The sequence below is a fragment of the Macrobrachium nipponense genome, chromosome 21 (genome assembly GCF_015104395.2).
Source record: "Macrobrachium nipponense isolate FS-2020 chromosome 21, ASM1510439v2, whole genome shotgun sequence".
NCBI lineage: Eukaryota > Metazoa > Arthropoda > Malacostraca > Decapoda > Palaemonidae > Macrobrachium > Macrobrachium nipponense.
The window spans coordinates 28,801,617-28,820,827 of NC_087212.1; the positions used below are offsets into that span (position 1 = coordinate 28,801,617).

The 19,211-nt window shown below is 41.0% G+C and overlaps 2 protein-coding genes across 5 annotated transcripts in view; both read right to left on the bottom strand.

Annotated features, from left to right (window-relative positions):
* The window catches only part of LOC135197873 (protein SDA1 homolog), a 34,808-nt gene extending 26,551 nt beyond the window's left edge, over window positions 1-8,257 (bottom strand). Inside the window, exon 1 of one of the 4 annotated variants that reach the window (XM_064225070.1) lies at window positions 8,197-8,257. The gene's annotated coding sequence lies outside the window, so the exon portion shown is untranslated. The other 3 variants (XM_064225069.1, XM_064225072.1, XM_064225068.1) reach the window with 3 other exon arrangements.
* The window catches only part of LOC135197874 (uncharacterized), a 143,736-nt gene that overhangs the window by 95,681 nt on the left and 28,844 nt on the right, over window positions 1-19,211 (bottom strand). The gene's annotated exons all lie outside the window — the stretch shown is intronic.

The window sequence follows — 19,211 nt, forward strand, 5'->3', positions numbered from 1 at the left end:
CTGAGTCCCCCCCTGTTTCCGCACGTACGAGAGAGCCGTGGAGTTGTCGGAATGCACTGCCACTACTCGACCTTCTACTAAGCTCCGAAACTGTCTGAGCCCCCCAAGAAAATTGCTAACAGTTCCTTTACATTTATGTGGAACTTTCTTCTCCTTCTCCGACCAAGCTCCTGAAGTCCGTTGATTTCCCAGTAGGGCTCCCCAACCTGTGTCCGATGCGTCGGAAAAGAACTGTAGGTTCGGGAGGATGGGTCGTAAATCTAACCCTTCTTCCAACCTTGCTGAGAGAGCCACCACCTTAGGTCCTCTTTATTTGATCTGTGACAGGAAAGGTAATCGAGTCTGGTTGTGTCTTCCTGCACCAAGAGGCTCTCAGGAAAAACTGCAGAGGTCTCATGTGCAGTCTTCCCAACGTCACAAATTTCTCCACTGACGTCAAATTTGCCCAGGAGCCTCATCCACTGATTGGCAAAACTTACCTTTTTGTCCAAGAACTCCTGAAACTGTCCCCAGACAGCCTTGAACCCTCTTCGGGGACAGAAAGCCCGGAAAAACTTGAGCATTCAGAATCATCCCCAAAATAAAGGATGCTCTGAGATGGAACCAACTGGGACTTCTGTTTGTTGACCAGAATTCCTAACTTTCTGGCAAGATCCAGAGTTGTTCCAAGGTCCTTCATGCAACCGACTCTCTGATTCCGACCGGAGAAGCCAATCGTCCAGATAGAGGGAGATTCTTACTTCATAATATGTGCAGCCAGCTTCCTATCGGGGATAGAACCCTGGTGAAAACTTGAGGAGCGGTCGCTAGTCCGAAGCAAAGCGCCCGAAACTGAAACACCTTGCCTTCGAACATGAACCTCAGGTACTTCCGAGATTCGCGATGTATCGGAATGTGAAAATAAGCGTCTTGCATGTCCAGAGAGACCATCCAATCCCCCTGTCTGATGGACTCCAGAACCGACCGAGTGGTCTCCATATGAAATTTTGTTTTCTGGACATGCAAGTTCAGGGCGCTCACATCCAAAACCGGCCTCCAGCCCCCTGATGACTTGGGAACTACAAAAAGGCGATTGTAAAAGCCTGGAGGAAAATCCCCTTCTATCTGTTCTATCGCTTCTTTGAGAACAAGCGCTTCCACTTCTGCGGCTATCGCCAGAAATTTGTCTGAGCCCGGAGAGTATGCCTGGAATGGAATTGGCACAGGTGAGAGCGAGGGAGGTGAAACGAGAGGAATACGATAGCCGAACTTGAGTACTTGCACTACCCAGGCTTCTGTTCCTCTGTTTTTTCCCATTCCTCCCAAACAGAACCAGCCTGGCTCCCACTGGTGCATGAAGAACCGAGCTTTCATTTGGAAGGTTTGTTAACCTTGGCCGAGGCCTTAGACTGAGGTCGCAAATTCGACTTCGGCCGAAAGAAGCGCTTGGGTTTTCTCCCTCGAAAAGGCACTTGGGCCAGAGGAGAAACCGAAGGAACAGGAACAGTCTCAGGAGCTTTAGGTCTCTTAGTAGACTGTGCCAGTAAATCCGAAGTAGATTTCTTATCTAGCGCAGACGAAATTGACAACACTACATCGTCTGGAAACAGGTTATCTTTCACAAAAGGAGCAAACAAGAGAGCAGACTTCTGTTGGGAAGTAACCCTTTTAGAGCAAAGGAGCACCAAAGTTGCCTTTTCTTAAGGGTACCAAAGGCGATGAGCGAAGCTAACTCATCACATCCATCCTAATGGATTTGTCCGCACAGGACAGAACACCAATCCAAACCTCCGCTAACTCCTGAGAAAGAGAAGGACAGTCTTCGATCTTGGCCGCTAAAGCGCCAATAGTCCAATCAAGGAAGCTAAAGACTTCCAAAAGTTTAAATTGATTCTTTACAACGTGGTCCAACTCAGGCGCTGTAAAGAAAACTTTCGCTGCGGCGAAAGCAGATCTTCTAGAGGAGTCGATTAAACTGGAGAAGTCTCCCTGGGAGGAGGCAGAAACTCCCAGAGAAGGAGCTTCCCCAGTTACATAAAACCTATACCTCTTACGAAGCAACATTAGAGGGAGGGTAAGCAAAAAGAGCCTTCCCTAAGTCTCTTTTCATAGACATCCATTTCTCAGTCTCTTTCAACGAATGTCTAACCGCTTTAGATAGAACAAGTTTTGGGAGGAGAGGTGGTCTGAAGTTTTTCCTCCTCATCAAAAAGTTCGAAGTTGGGGAGCGCGGAGCCGCTTTCTCAAATAATCTGGATAAGATACCAGAAGAAATCTAAGGAGACGTGAATAACACGAGAGGTGATGTGAATCCTCCTCCTCTACTTCTTCTTCATTTCTCCGATAACCGCCGAAGAAGTAGACGGAACTACAACCGGATCTGAAGGTTTCGAACCACCCTTGGACTCATTCATCCAGTTGGTTAACATCTCTAACCTGCTTGCGCAAAAGGCGCCAGAGACGAATCAAAAACAGTTAACGTAGGCTTGGAAGAGCCTAAATGTTCAGCAGGAGGTGGAAAAATACTTGCGCCTCGCTCGGAGCCGCCGAAATTCGAGGCGAAACAGGCGCATCAGGCGTAACAGACGAAAAAGCGCCTAAAGAAACCAAGACAAAAAAGCAAAAAAAAACAAAAAAAAAAAAAAAAAACCCAAAAAAAATAAACCCCTAAACAAAAAAAAAAAAAAAAAAAAAAAAAAAAAAAAAAAAAAAAAAAAAAACAAACAAAAAAAAAAAACAAACAAAAACCAAAAAATTAAAAAAAAACAAAAAAAAAGAAAAAAACAAAAAAAAAAAAAAAAAAAAACAAAGAAAAAAAAAAAACAAAAAAACAACAAACCACCCCAAAAAGAAAACAAAAAAACAAAAAAGAACTTAAAACAAAAACAAACAAAAAAACCAAACACCCTTAGAAACTGTAGCTACAGCGCTAAAACCACAATCTCTACTAGTAGATGGAGCCGAAAAAGGCACAGATTGAGGCGACGAACGAGCCGCTAACGGCCGCAGCGCAACCCTACTCTCAGGCTCCTTATACCGCTTGACTGGAGGAGGCGAAGAATCGGCGCCTGAACGCCTCTTTAAGGGACGCGAAAACGCGCGAATCTCGCCAAGAGCGCCGCGCGACCGGAGACGAATCGCTTGAATCATTCGAAAGGCGTCTGACCGCAACACCTTTCCAACGCTTAACCGAGCCCTGTTGAGGCGCAACAGGCTCAACAAGAGAGGCGCCTGTCTGTGGGCAAATCCCGATCGACTCCCGGTTGGACTCCGGTATGGTCTTCTCCCCGGTGCGGGGGAGCTGGACAGTGACCTTTGTCTAGGAGACGTGTCAGGACAGACAGACGCACCCTCAACTACACTCTTACCTGAAGCCGCTTTCTCCAAAAACGTCTTAACTGAATTACCAAGTTGCAAAACCGTATTCGCTAGTACCGAAAATTTCTGAACTAACCTCGATTCCAGACTGGCAATGGTGTCGGAAGAAACTACACGGGAAGCCGGAGAAGTGGGATTAGTAGGAGGAATAGGAGGTGGTAGTTTTAAATAGAACATAACAATTTGAGGAGAAACAGAAGGAACAGATGCATCGCAAGACGAAGCAGAGCTAAGTCTACTTTCCCTAAGCGCTGCTTTTCTAATTCTGTCTTTAGCTAATTTCTCCGAGTATGAACTAAAAAACTTCCATTGAGAATCAGTCCAATCACTACACTCGTTACATGTTCGATCTGCTGAACAAACCTGTCCCCTACACTTAACACATTTAGTGTGAGAATCATACTCTAACTTGGATAATCTAGTTTTACATCCTGAGATGCAAAACCTAACTCCCGACGGACTAGAATCCGACATGGCAACGCCTAAATAAGAAGCAAAATAACAACAACGCCAAAAAAGAGTACTTCACCAATTCCGAAGATCAAATCCACAAGAAAAAAAGCGAAGCAAAGTCATCCAACCGCACCGACCACCGATGTTCACCGGACGCCGGCAGGAAAAGAATTGCATTCACCTGGGCAGTTGTACCTGGTTCTCCCGCGAGTGGAGGGAGATGACGTCATCACCACCAGTGTTGGCGACGCCGACGCGCTAAATTTGAATTTAGTATCCTGCCGCTCGTGGAAATCATGGCTCTATAATTGTTCGGTAAGACACTACAATAAAAATAGTATTTAAGCGTAAGTAAAAATTTCGAAAGCGTTTTGGTGAGATTTGCACTGCTTTGGACACCCTTTTCACTACCCTCTGTTTGATGCCTTAAATTTGGCCCTAATTTCTAACTTTGGAGAAAATACTTACTTCGAAAGGAGAGTAGGTGTCTTTAGCTCCGTCTCTCACCAACAAGAAGTCACGACTGATGCCCATCTCCGGTATCAGGACGCATTATAGGCTACCGGTGTCAGGATGCGTTATAGGCTAAGTACTTTTTCAGAGGGTGGCATGCTGTGATCGTCGTTGAGTTGATCCAGGCCATGCGGTTGTTCACCCTACTTAGAGAGGAAAGTAGGCTAGAGGCCTCGAGGTGTTGCTTTCATAGAGGTTGTCATGTGACTGACATCTAACTTAGGTTAATGGAAGTGCTAAAGATATTTTTTGGGAAAGTGGTCAGGCTACCATACAGGTGGTTGCACAGTGGTGTTTTACCCTAGTGGCTAGGGCAGTCTGGCCATGCCTTGTCTAGGGTAAAACACCACGGCAGGCCAACCCTCATCACGGTGGACGGGTCTTATTCACTCGATATTTAATTGGTGAAACAAGAATACAATTGCAACTCTAAGCATACCATTTAAAAGATTGAAGTTTTGTCAACATAATGTGATATATGAAAGCCCCATACGAACTAAAATAAGCATGTGAGCTCTTCGTAAAATATGTTTTCAAGGCAGTTTTGAAATCCAATATGGCGGCTACGTTTTGCATGGAAGGTTCTGATCAGTGATGGCCACCATCTTTCCCCAGCCTTCCCAGCACTCATTTGAACAATGTTAGCGTATATATGTAACGTTTATTGATCTTACTCAAGATTTCAGTTGTAATCAGCACAATAAAACATTTTGTTGCCTATATTAGTGAAAGTATGAAACTTGTTATTCCCAGGGTTATGGTTTGAACTGAATTCATTCTTACCTTGTAATCGGCGGTTTTTATCCTTACTGCCATCACAACTGAAACTCCACAGTGCTTATTTGATTGTTATTATACACATTTTGGTCTCAGTTCACTCCACATTGCACTTTAAACCCGTTACTGTTGCTGGTTCCTAAGCGCGCGCGCCACAAACACAGTTACGAACAGCAGACGACGAAACTGCAAAGTTTTATTCCCTAAATTGTTTACTTTACTCGTTATTTAGTTTAAATTTACTTTGTTATTTAAACATTTTAATTTAATTCATGTACATTATCCCTTTTTTGCAACCAAATTACCCCGAAAAATTACAGATATTTCTAAAGTAGATACAATCAAATGTTTCTAACGTTTTCGTACATCTGGCTGCCGAAAACCATAGAGGAACGACCATGGATAAGTGCATAGAGGAACGACTACGGAGAAGTGAATTATATACATGTTTTTTTTTTTTTTTGCTTTTTTTTTTTGCTAGCACTTTTAATAGATTTCAGGTGTATATTTTAGTATTTTTGAATTTCTTTAATAACCGTATGCCAGAAATAAATGTAACCTTTAATGTTTGCATGCTTTAATGTTTGCATGCTAAGAATGGCAAAATCATCGTTGCCACATTAGTGGAGGCTTCACACATACGCTGTTTCATTATTATAAACAGTTTCCATGAATTCTATTTGTCATAGTAATGCAATAATGATAAAATTGCTTTAATAATTATGTATATATACTTCCAATACATAGCCTAATTTCACCAATTTCAACATTTTGTGTGTAGTCTTATACCCAGTTTGGAGGGTCAACACATACGATGGCAGCCGAGAGAGAAGAGAGAGAGAGAAGAGAGAGAGAGAGAGAGAGAGAGAGACGAGAGAGAGAAGAGAGAGGAAAAGGAGGCGAAGGAACGAAGAAAAAAAAAAAAACAAGGAAAGGGGTGGTGGTGGAGGGGGGGGGGAAGAGGGTAGGTGGAGCTTTATACGCGTGTTCGTATCCATTTCTGCATAATGGAGTTTTGGTCTCTTGGTACAAGGACAAGTGTCGTTATTCTTTACGATTAGTGATTCACGATACCCTTATAAATTACGGCACTGGGTGTAATGCACTATACAAAATCTCGTTCTGATACAAGTGTTCGTTACAGAAATAGGTATTGCCCAAAAACGTGCTTGCACTGTCTCTGAAACCCATAGTAGGTATGCTGCTTAGTTGTCAATATCAAGTTTTTTGTAATCAAGTATTTTTTACAAAAAAGCTATTGAATAAATTTGTATTTTTCTCAATCAAAACATATGCCCCTCAATGCTAACTTTCCTCTTTTAACGACTTTCTGGTCATTGCAAATTCGGCCCCATAATTTCTTATGGTGCGAAAACAGAGGCGCATCAACCGAAAAAGATTGCGTCACACTACGGCGATAATCCGGCAGTAAAACATCTTCATATATCCAAAAAGTAAATAATGAAGATATATATGCGCATTACGATTATACCAATTACATGAAGAGCTGATAATCTGCATGAATAACTGGTAAACTGTTCTGCAAGAAAGTTGAGTAAAGCAATTATTTACAATAGGTACGAAAGTCAAGATGTCGTGACGTCATAATACAGGACTTAAAAGAACGTTCTAATTCCAAAAAATAATTACTTAAATTTGAGTCAGAATTGAGTTACTTTTTCAATAACGAATATTTTCAAATTAATCATCATAAATATGTAAAATATTGATGTTTTACTATTTATTTAAAAAATTATCGAAGTGCACGCTTCGTCGTCGTCTTCTACAAAACAGTTGTTTACTCGGTGAGGAAAAGTTTTCCGTTTGTTGTGATAAAAGTGCCCCAGCGTCTGTGGGCACAAGTGGTGTGCGGATTTATCACAGGAAATGGTTAGTTTATTGACACAAGCGACTCCGTAAACATCAAGATGGCGTCAATCTTCTAAATACCTCGAGTTGTAAGTAAAAATGTTGAACGCGTTTTGGTGAGATTTGCACTACGTTTGAGACAGTTTTCAGTACCCTCTATTTAAATCTTAAAATTTGGCCTTAATTTCTAACTTTGGAGAAAATACTTACTTCGAAAGGAGAGTAGAGGTCTTTAGCTCCGTTTCTCACCAACAACAAGTCGCGACTGATGCCCATCTCCGGTGTCAGGACGCGTTATAATGTACTTTTTCGGAGGGTGGCAAGCGTTGATTGTAGGTGGCCTGTTTGGCCTGCCGTGGTGTTTTACCCTATCCCTGCCGTGGTGTTTTACCCTATCCCTTACATAACCAATAATTTCCATTTACAGAGTTCCAGATTTTGGGTCCCAAGCAAAGACCATACCTACTAAGAATTCAAGGTGGGGAATAAAGGGTGTAATGATAGGTAAGCCCCTCAAGAACTGGCCTAGCCTGAAGCCTAAAGTAGGTTAGCCTACTACCGACAGAGTTCCAATCTCCAAGCATAATTCACCAAAATAGAATATTGCTACCATAAATGGAAAATTTGGTGTTACTTACAATGAATTAAAAAGAAGTTACTCTAAAAAAAACACCTGTCTATGACGTCAAGCAAAATTTTGGTACCACGACAACATTCACATGTTGTGTTTTGATTATAACACGTATAGCAGACTAGCAGTCGAAAAAACGATTCATCCTTAAGTATGAATAAAACGTAAAAATTGTCTGGCTAAAAGAAAACCGCATTTATTGTAAAATTATACTTGGAAAATACACCATCAACTGAACAAATTTGTAATCAATTTTTATATACTAATCACTGTACAATATCAGTAAATTTTGATCCTGAAATGTAAACAATTTTATCACTTCTGCAACAATAGTTTTAGTCATTAGCAAGGATACTACATTTCTCTTCAAGGTTTCTACTGATAATTCCAGGTTGCATAATGGTACAAAAGAACACTGGGAAGTCAACTAGTAAATGTGCTATCTATTCTTACTTGTTAATGAAAAGAGTATTTAGAATTATGATATCTATCTACTCTGTAATTCTTCTCATACTTTTTTCCGCGTGTTGCAGTCTGAGAAGAGGTACAGAGGGTTCTTAACAAAACTTTACACATGTCCATGATGTTTTGCCTACCTTTGTATGAGCCTCCCCTCTTCTTGTTGTAACTTGTAAGGCAATCTGGTACCGTACTACGGGGCAGCTATCCAAGTTTGTATGCCGATACGGATTCCACATCTGCATTTTCAGCAGCAATTTCTTCATGGCTCATTCATGTAAATTTATCATACACAAATTGCAATATTTTTTTTACTTCTAAACAATTTCCCATTCAAATACAATATCATAAAAGATAAAACTATTATCCGAATATGACGGTGATATGATTAATGTACATCAATTTGTTAATATATTACAAAATTATTTCTTATATGATTTAATGAGTTATATACCGATACATAAATGCTGTTGCCTGTTATGCTTATTACAAAACTTATCTGTAAATATATCTGGGACAAATAAGAAAGGAAAAAATAATACATCTCAAATATATATATATATATATATATATATATATATATATATATATATATATATATTGTAACGAAGTGCCATGTATCTGGTTACTACACTTACCATTCATTAATTGTTACCTCACAACAGCCAGACACCTGAACCCTCATCACAGGTACTAAACGACTGAATACTCTAAAGGCAACAGTGATCCCTTAACAACTTACCAGTATTGCAGAAAATCTGACAAAGTTCATCAAAACAGGTGTGAGGTAATCTTGTAAGTAATTAAATTAATCAAAGGGCATCACTCCATCAACTTTAAAAGTCTAAGTATTTCCCAGATTTCATAAATCAAAGTACTTCCCTGGTTCAAACTCACTTCAAGTAAATTGAAGTAAAACAGATCTATTGCCACTCTATATTTCTACCTAACATCAATATTATACAAATACTGGTGAAAAGAAACACATAAAAATGTTATATACAAAAATTTATTATTACACTCAAAATTATAAGTGAAATTCACAACATCAGGGAAAATTACTGTTACTTGAAAACAAAGTAAACTTTAATTAGTTCTTGAATCAATTAAGTAAAATCAAATCAAAATTAACTTATCACAAAATTCAAGAAAATTGATTCAATCAAAATTCAGAAGTGTTAGGCAATAATTAAAATTTGGAAATTAATTCACAAGTGCTAAACAACAATGAAACTTGAAAAGAATTCTAAGTAAATGCAAATTAATTCACAAGTGTTAAATTCAATTTAAATGTGCAACGATTAGGTAATGAAAATAACTAGGTTAATTAAATTGTGAATGCAAATGAAAACACAGAAAAATGTGGAAAATACCAAAATTGCAAAAAGTATTAATCACACAGAATATAAAATAAAAACACACACTTCAATAAGAAAAAATGAATAAATGCACACAAAAAAATCACTTCAAATAAAACAAACACGAAACATAAAAATGTGCAATGTGTGAAAATTGAAATTGTTTCACCCAAACCATTGTAACTATTAGTTTAAATTTTTTACCAAACCACTGTTACTATTAGTTCTCTAAACCCTTGAAACTATTAGTTATTAGTTGCAACTAATAAAAATATAACACACTTTACCTTGGTATACCAATTTCTTTTGTGCTCCAGCTTGTTTCACAATTTTACCACAATTCACAATATTTCACAAAAATAGAAGGTGCCGTTACTCACTTCTACAATGTTTGTTCAGATTCCACACAAAAAAACACTAAATAATACTAAATAACTAAGAAATATAAAATCTGAAATCTAAAAGTTACGAGTGAGCAATGTCTAAGTATAAATCTTTATGTTACTTTAATATCAATTATGGCGAGAGAGAGAGAGAGAGAGAGAGAGAGAGAGAGAGAGAGAGAGAGAGAAGATCTGAATGCTAGGAATCCCAATTCTATAATGAAACGCTCTCGCTCTCCTCCTTGTATGGGCAACTCAAAAGATTGACGGACTCAAAACGTTTTGGGCATGCGAAAGATGATGCAATCTTTTCTAGAAGCTTCTAATATGACGTAACTTTACAGAAAAATAGTGAAATCTACATGTGGCATTCAGCAAAGATGTACGCTTATGAAACGAGTCATGAACATATTAGTTCAACAAAGACACGACTCAATCGAAACAGACTCCTTGAGCAAGATGATTGACATGTTGTGAAAACAACACAGAGACTGCGAGCTCCCTTAATCTAGAGGTGATGAAAAGATGCTGAAACTACTTTATCTTGGAACGGACAAAGCTAATCTCTCTCTTTCTTTACATTCTACGTTACATACTTTTAAATTATGCTATGCAGAATCGGAACAAACATTTTAAACATCCTAATTCTAAGCTAGCTAAGGAATCTGAAAAAATGTTGCAAAACTCTATATATAACATTTTATACAGTTAAAGAGGGGATATATGCGTCATGAAAGTAGCAACATATAATATACCTCCCCCAAGAAGATTGGTTCTCACGGTGTTGAATCCAACAATTCGCAACAAGATAAATAATCAGCAACTACATTGGTTTTGCCACTGATGTGCTGCATTCGTAAGTTATACTGTTGCAAGCACAAGGACCACCTGGGCAGTCTTTAATTATGGTTTTTCATTCACTGGATAAATGATTGTGATCAGACAACACTAAAATTCCTTCATTCCTAGGTCTGCTCACATACACTTCAAACTTTTTCAATGCTGTGATTAAGGCTAAAGTTTCCTTCTCGATTGTCGAGTATACTTTCTGTTGTTTTTTCAGTTTTGAAGACATGAAGCACACAGGATGGTAGATATTATTTTCATTTTCTTGAAGTAGAACAGCTCCAATGCCACAGTCAGAATCATCAACTTGTATCACAAATTTCTTGTTAAACTCTGGAGCTTGAAGTACTGGTCTTGAAGTTAAAATGGCTTTTACCTTCTCAAAGGATTCTACACTATGGACTTCAAACAAACTTAGCTTTGTGACTAGTTAAGTCTATCAAGGGAGCTACTACGGCTGAGAAATTTGGGCAGAAACGACGATAGAATCCAGCCATGCCTAAAAATCTCTGTAGCTGTTTCCTGGCAGTTGGTGGTGGGGTAGCCTTACGGATACCTTCTACATTAGCATTTACTGGAGCAAGAAGGCCTTTACCAACTCAAACCCAAGATACTGCACAGTTGCCTTTCCAAACTCACTCTTCTCTAGGTTGACTGTTAGTCTTGCTTCTTGTAGTTTCTTGAAAACTTTCCTCAGAATCTTCAGATGTTCTTCCCATGTTGTAAAGTAAATCACTGTCATCCAGGTATACACCTACTTGAAATGTTGTAGGTGCATTCATCAGACAAATGGCAGAACAGTATACTGATACAGTCCAAAATGAGTAATAAAAGCTGACAGCAACTTAGCATTCTCATCTGAGGGAATTTGATAATATCCTTTCAATAAATCTCTCTTGGAAACAAACTTGGCTTGCCCAATATTATCAAGTAACTGATCTATAAGAGGCAAAGGATAATTGTCAGCCACACTGATAGAATTCAGTTTCCTATAATCAGTACACATCCTAAATGAACCATCAGGTTTCTTCATTAACACACATGGAGAACTGAAGTGAATTGAACTGGGTTCTGCTAATCCATGTTGCAGCAAATACTCGACTTCCTTCTTCAAAACATCTCGACGATACGGTGATAAGTGATAGGCTCTTTGCTTGAATGGTTTTCCATCTTCTTGAATCTTTGATCTCATGCTTGGTCAGATCAGTATGCCTGGGTACATCTAAAAATGTTCTGGGAAACTTCTAATTACTTCACTTAAGTCTTCACCTTGTTCAACACTCAGATGTTTCAGTTTATCCTCCAAATTTTCCAAAATTGAAGAATTATTAATTTTGCTTTCAGCTCCCAATTTGTAGCCATCATCGTCTTCTGTAGATGAAGTTTTTTGTGTTATTGACACAGTTTCAGTTTTAGTTTCCGAGAGATAAAGTTTCAAGAGGTTCACATGTATCTTCCTTTGTCGTCTTCTTTCTGTTGTTTCAATCAAATAAGTTCTATCACTTAACTTCTCAATTACCTTGTAAGGACCTTGAAATTTATTAGTGAGGGGAAACCTCTTAACAGGTAAGAACACTAACACTTGTTGACCAACACTAAAACTTCTTAACTAAGTCTTAGCATCATATCTCCTTTTCATTTTCTCTTGACTCAATTTCAAATTATCTAAAGAGAATTTTCTAATCTCTTTCAACCTTTTCCTTAAGTTCTTTACATATTCACCTTGGATTTTATCTGAATTTTCTTCCCAATTTTCTGCGAGAATCTTCAACGGTCCTCTCACTACTCTACAAAAAATAATTTCATTAGGTGAACAACCCATACTTTCTTGATAAGCACTCCTAACTTCAAACAACATTAATGGTAAACCAACATCCCACTCTCTTCCTGACTCAGAACAATACTTTGTCAGCATACTTTTCAATGTCTGGTGGAACCTTTCCAAGGCACCTTGAGTCTCTGGATGATAAGCAGTGGATAACTGTTGTTTCACTCCTAACAAATTCATCACATCCTGGAATAACTTTGAAGTAAAGTTGGTTCCTCCATCACTTTGTACTATTTCTGGTATATCAAACTTTGAGAAAAACTCCACAAGTTTTTCAGATTATCTTGTCACAGGACACATTAATGTTAACAAATACTCATTTCCTTTCTTTGTCTTCGGCAGCGGTCCAACCCTATCTATAATCACTTTGCTAAAGGGTTCCCATCTAACTTCTATAGGTTGTAGGGGGCTTTCTTGATGGTTTCATTTGGTTTTCCAGCTATCTGGCAGGTATGACACTCACGACAGAACCTGCTAACATCTTTGTGAAATCCAGGCCAGAAAAAATATTTCATAATCTTCTCCACAGTCTTCCTGATTCCCATATGTCCAGACTCATGAGCTACTGCTACCACTTGCTTCCCCAATGGATATGGAATCAAAATTTGATGATATTTGCTCCATACAGCATCTCCTGGTATATCTGTAGGTCTATACTTCCTCATCAGCAAACCTTCCTTCAGAAGAACAAATCAGCTAACGATGCATCCTTCTTCTGCAAGTCCATTAGCTTCTCTCTTGTCACTTGACCAACTTCAAGGGTTGAATTCTCAATATCTGCTAACTCAGCTACTGTAGTTTCACTACTGTCTTCAGGAACACTTTGACTACTCGGAGTCTCTTCAGGAACAACAAGTTCTTCTTCGTCGTCATCTCCTTCCTCTTCTTGGTCAGCACTAGGGGAAACATCACTTCCCTGGAACAATTCTTCAAAGCACAAAGATCCTTCTTGGGTGTGTAAATCCTCAGTTTCTTCACCTGCAGTCGTAGTCCTCTTCACACTTCTGGTAGTTACGCAACTAGGAAACAGGTGGGGGTTATTCTTCTCCAACTCTACTGTAGGACTAATCCTCAACAGTTTGTCTGTCACTACAGGACAAGGAATAAATGGCACACCACCAACTTCATTTCCCAACAGAACATGTACACCTTCCACAGCCAGTGAGTCCTTTACAGCAAAATCAACATTCCCTGTCACCAATTCACATGACAGGTGTAAGCAGCATATAGGAGTTACTTCCTCTCCTCCTATACCCTTCAAAATAACTGAATCTCCTGTGAGATTCTTCTCCAACTGAGGGTGAGAACCACGTACTACCACACTATGGTTACTCCCTGTATCACGTAATATCTTCATAGTTTGTTTCACCTGGTCACCTTTCACTACTTGACCAATTGGCTTTGACAGTTGTTGATTCCGGTAACACTCTTGACTGAAGTGTCCTATTCTTCTACACTTGAAACAGAAAACATTAGGTTTCTGTAACAGTCTTGAAAAATTTGATGAGGATTTCGCATTAGCTTGCTGAGGTGTATTACCTTGTGTACTCTTGGTAGTATCACTTGTAGGTTTCCCATTAAATTTGTTCCCGTTGTTTGAATGAGACTTAAAGCCTGGGCGTTGTTGACTGGTACTTGACATTGTAATTGCGTTTACTACTAATTATATTGTAATCTTCACTCAGTGTAGCAGCTTTGTCAAGTTTCTTAACCTCTCTCTCTCTCTCTCAAATAGATACTGTTCAAGAACAAGTAATTCTTCTAACTCATCGAAAGTTTTAACTTTAGTAGCTTCTAACATACGTTTAAAACACCTTCTCACTTTGTATGCATAATCTAAGAATGTTCCCTTCTCATCTTTTCTTAAATTTCTGAATCTTTTATTGTAGTACTCTGGGGTCATCTGGCAAACTTGTAGCACACTGTGTTTAAGTACCTTGTAGTCTTTACACTGATCAGTTGTTAAGGCTAGATAAGCACTTCTCCCTTTACCAATTAAGACACTTTGTAGCAAAGCTGACCATTTATCTTCTGGCCATCCCATACCTGAAGCCACTTTCGAAACATCCGGTAGTATACTACATAATTAATTAGTCAATGTCTGAACACTTGAGAATGGAATTCAATTTTTCATCACCTCTATGAAATTTTCAGTTTTAAAACAATTTGATGATATAGTGTGGTTACACAGTACTGTAGGAGTGCTGCATATTTTATTGGAATACAAAATTCTTTAAAACTACCGTGATTCAAATTGACCGTCCGTCACACAATTGTACAAAGAATTTCCAGTCAGATAACATGGATTCCCTGGAAAATGACTTTGTGGTTAATCAAAGGTGTGTTACTTTTGTTCTGTTACTGAATTGGGACTGAATTTAGATTCCAGGTGATTAATGGTCGCTGAACCGAATTCATTCAAAAGAATTCTTATTATTTCTATGTTCTCAAATAATAAGATAATTGTGAATTGCATATTTACATCCCATTTTTAATGTGTTACAAGGCGTGTCAAATATTTCCGACGTTCAGAAAGCTGCCTGCATATTATATTAAACATATATATACGCAACGTCTTACTAAGGTTGCGTTCACACCAAACGCGCAACTCGACCTTAAATAGGAATAGGGATGTTAGTTTTCTACTTTGTTTTCATATTACATTTCAACGAACGCAAGTTATATGCTAATAAAATTGTACTCCTTTATATCTTTTTTCATTTTTATGTAGGACAAAATGTAATATAATTAAATTTCAGTTCATCTTTTCTTTGTATCCATATGATATACATTTAAAATCTTGAAACTTACCTATAGTTTTTGAAAATGTTTATGGTTGAGTAGTTAATATATATTATATATATATATATATATATATATATATATATATATATATATAGATATTATATATATTATATATCTTGATGTTTCGGCTAATTCGTTTAGAATTGTATCTTTTAATTAGTTATCCTGTAAAATTCAATAAAAATGAAACTTGCCTTAGAAAAATTTTTAAGGCTGTTGCCTTGTATAATAAGGCGCCCTATGAGGTAATGTTAGACTTGCGATAATCTTACGCTAAGTCGGTTGGTTATGCACTTCCATACTCATTGGAGTGTCTTGGGGTTTGTAGATCACTTACGAAGTCGGTATTATCTTCTTTGGTTATGACGGCGATGTGTTAAACTCATGATGATTCGGCAATGATGTGAGGTTCTAGTAGAAAACACGAAGTATAAAAAATACTTACATTCTCTGAGATTACATGATGAAGTTCAGAGGTAATTTGTACAGGTCTTCTAATGACGATGGCTTGATCGCTTCTGCCAATGATGATGGCTAATTCCAATCTGTTCCGACTACCATCTCGGTTACAAGTCATAAAGGAAGCAGACAAAAAGGTAAATAAAGGAAAATCCCCAAATTTATTTTAACAGATAAGATTAAAAAAAAAATCCCGCATGGAGAGAGAGAGAGAGAGAGAGAAGAGAGAGAGAGAGAGGAGAGAGAGAGAGAGAGAGAGAAGATATGTACTGCAAAAAATCTGAGAGTGAGAGAGAGATTTCAGTAATTTATAACACCAAGAGACATGGCAGAGTTAAAAAAATGTTCAGAATATTTCCTGCTATATTTTGATAAATCGAAATATCTCTCGTGGAATATAGAAAATCAACGAAAAATCGAGAGAGAATGAGAGGAGAGTATGTGAACTGGGTATGTCCAGATATTGTTCGAAATACGGAGAGAAGCCTAACGCAGGAATAGTCATCTTGTTTATTGTGGCTGCCTATTCACTGGTGAGGTTCTTCCTGCTGTTGATGGAGTTGAACATCTGGGTGTACATTTGCAACTGAAAAGTGTTTTAATAATTTACTGTATGCGAATTACACCGTTAATATTCGAAATAGGATATTATTATAATCGTAGAATGTAAGCTGAATGTCACTATCTTAAGCCCGGGACGCAGTGTTACCATACAAAAACACCACAGGTGGATGGACAGATGAAAAAAACAGCCCAAGGAGAAGGAACTGAAGGAGGGAATTGCGGCTTGGCGAGACACCATTCGGTGCCAGAGAGAGCAGCAGGTAAACTTGGATAGGATAATTCTTCAGCTGCAACAGAGGCTCGACAACAATGAAGAGATTCAGAAGTCGGGCGGAAGGGAAGAACACACTCGTGTGATCCAGATCATTCAGGAGGTGTTGCAACAGCAGGCCTGGCAAGAAAGGGCCTACTCGCTCGAAGCTGACACGTTGTTCCTGAAGAGGGAGAACGACCAAGAAAATAGGGGAAATTGGCAGTTGGAAGACAAGATCCTCAAGATCACAGATGAAAATCAGCAGCTGATGGAAAAGACAAAGGAAATTGGGGAGAGAAACGATGCCCTATGTAAGAGGATAAGGGAACTAACAGTGCTGTTGGCAGAGGCAAACAGTCAGGTTGAGAGGCAAGAGGAACTCATACGACAGGAGGAGAAAGACCCACAGTTAAAAAGCGAAGAAGCGGCGCGGATGGCTAGGCTCATCCAGGAACAAAAGGACGCGACCGAAAAGCGCGAATCCGGCACGAAAGACGTCGAGGTCAGGTTCGAGCGCCTGCAGAAAGAGGTGGAAGACCTCAGGAAGGAAAAGTGTGGACTCCAGTGTGAAGTTGAGGCTGCGAAACACAGGAGGAAGGAGCTGACATGCCTTCTAGAGAAAGGAAATCGTGACTGGAGAGGAAGACTGGTGTCCAGGCGAAAGGAACGAAAAGCTGGAAGATGAGGTTGGACAGCTGCGAGGAGCGAAGGAGAAATTGGTTTACAACCTGAAGAACCTGCAGGAGAAAAACAGACGCCTGGAGAAAGACAACTGGAAACTAAAAGAGCAGCTGTTCGTCTTCAAGGAATGGCGCGATCTCCAAGGAATGGCACGATCTTCAAGGAATGGCACTGGCCTAACAAATTCGGATGAGATATGAAAAATTTGAGGACAAAGTTTGTTGTATGGAAAGTTTAATGATTATTTTTAATAAGTTTGCTTTGTTGATCCTTGAAGGAAATTGAAGTTGCAGGGCAATAAATATGCTAAAATATTTTCTTAAGAGTTATATTGATTCCTGAAAGTGAAAGGAAGATAGGAGGATTAAAGAAAGTGTGAGGAAAATGACAGGATTGGCGTAGTAACAGGAGAAGAAGCATAGGATTCAGAAAAGACCCAGGAGAACTGAAAGGATTCAGAGAAGCCCCAGGAGAACTGGAAGGATTCAGAAAAGCCCCAGGAGAACTGAAAGGATTCAGAGAAGCCCCAGAAGAACTGAAAGGAGTCAGAGAAGCCTCAGGAGAACTAAAAGGAATCAGAGAAGCCCCAGGAGAATTGGAAGGAGTCAGTGGCATATTCTGGTTTTAAGACTAAGAGAATGTGTTGTCTATGACGGGACAGGTGGGCAAGGTCCGCCACATGTCCTGGGACGGGCAGGCGGGGCCCGCCACGCATCTCAGGATGACGGGCGGGCAAGGCCCGCCCATCCCGGGACACGTGGAGGGCCTCGCCCACCCCTTCCTGGACACGTGGTGGGTCTCGCCCACCTGTCCCGGGACACATGGCGGACACCCCCACCGGTCCCGGGACGCAAGATGGGCAATGCCAGCCCCGTCCCGGGATACTTGGCAGGCACTGAACACCAGTCCTGGGACACGTGGCAGCGCTCGCCCGCCCGTCCCTGGGCACATGGCAGACGCCGCCCGCCCATCCCGGGACACATAGTGGGCCACGCCCACCCATCCCGGGATACGAGGCGGGCTTCCCCCACTGGTCCCGAGACACGTAGCAGGGCTCACCCGCATGTCCTGGGACACGTGGCAGGCCACGACCGCCTGTCCCAGGAGACGTTGCGGGCCTCGCCGCACGTCCCGGGACACGTGGCTGGCCTCACCCGCCTGTCCCGTGACACGTGGCTGGCCTCGCCCGCCCATCTCATGACATGTGGCGGGCCTACCCTGCCTGTCCCGGTACACATGGCAGGCCTAGCACGCCCGTCCCAGGATACGTGGCGGGCCTCGCCTGCCATTCCCGGGACATGTGGCGAGCCACACCCGCCCGTCCCGAGACACATGTCGGCCCTCGCCTAACCGTCCCGGGACACTTGGCGGGCAACGCCCGCCACTTCTCCCGGGACAAGTGGTGGGCCGTATATACCCGCCTGTCCCAGGATGCGTGGCGGGCCCAAGAAGTCCGTTCCAGGAAGAGAGGGCAGGGCATGACACGGGTCCCAGAACAGGTGGGCGGGGCCCACCACATGTCCCGGGACAGGCAGGTAGGGCCTGCCACGCATCCTGAGATGGGGGGCGGGTTCCGCCACGCGTCTGGGGACTGGTGGGCGGGGCCCGCCATGCATCCTGGGACGGGCGGGCAAAGCCCGCCACATGTCCCGAACAAGAGGCAGGCCTTGCCCGCCAAGTGTTCCGGGAAGAGCGGGCGAGGCTCGCCATATGTCCCAAGACAGGCGGGCAAGCCCGCCACATGTTCCGGAACGGGCGGTCTAGGCCCACCACATGTCCCGGGACAGGTGGGGAAGGCCCGCCACGTGTCCCAGGATGTGTGGCGAGGCCAGCCACGTGTCCCGGGACAGGCAGGCTTGCCCTGCCACACGTCCCAGGACGGGCGGGCAAGCCCAGCCACGTATCCCAAGAAGGGTGAGTGAAGCCCACCACATATCACGGGACGGGCGGGTGTGGCCCGCCATGCGTCCTAGGA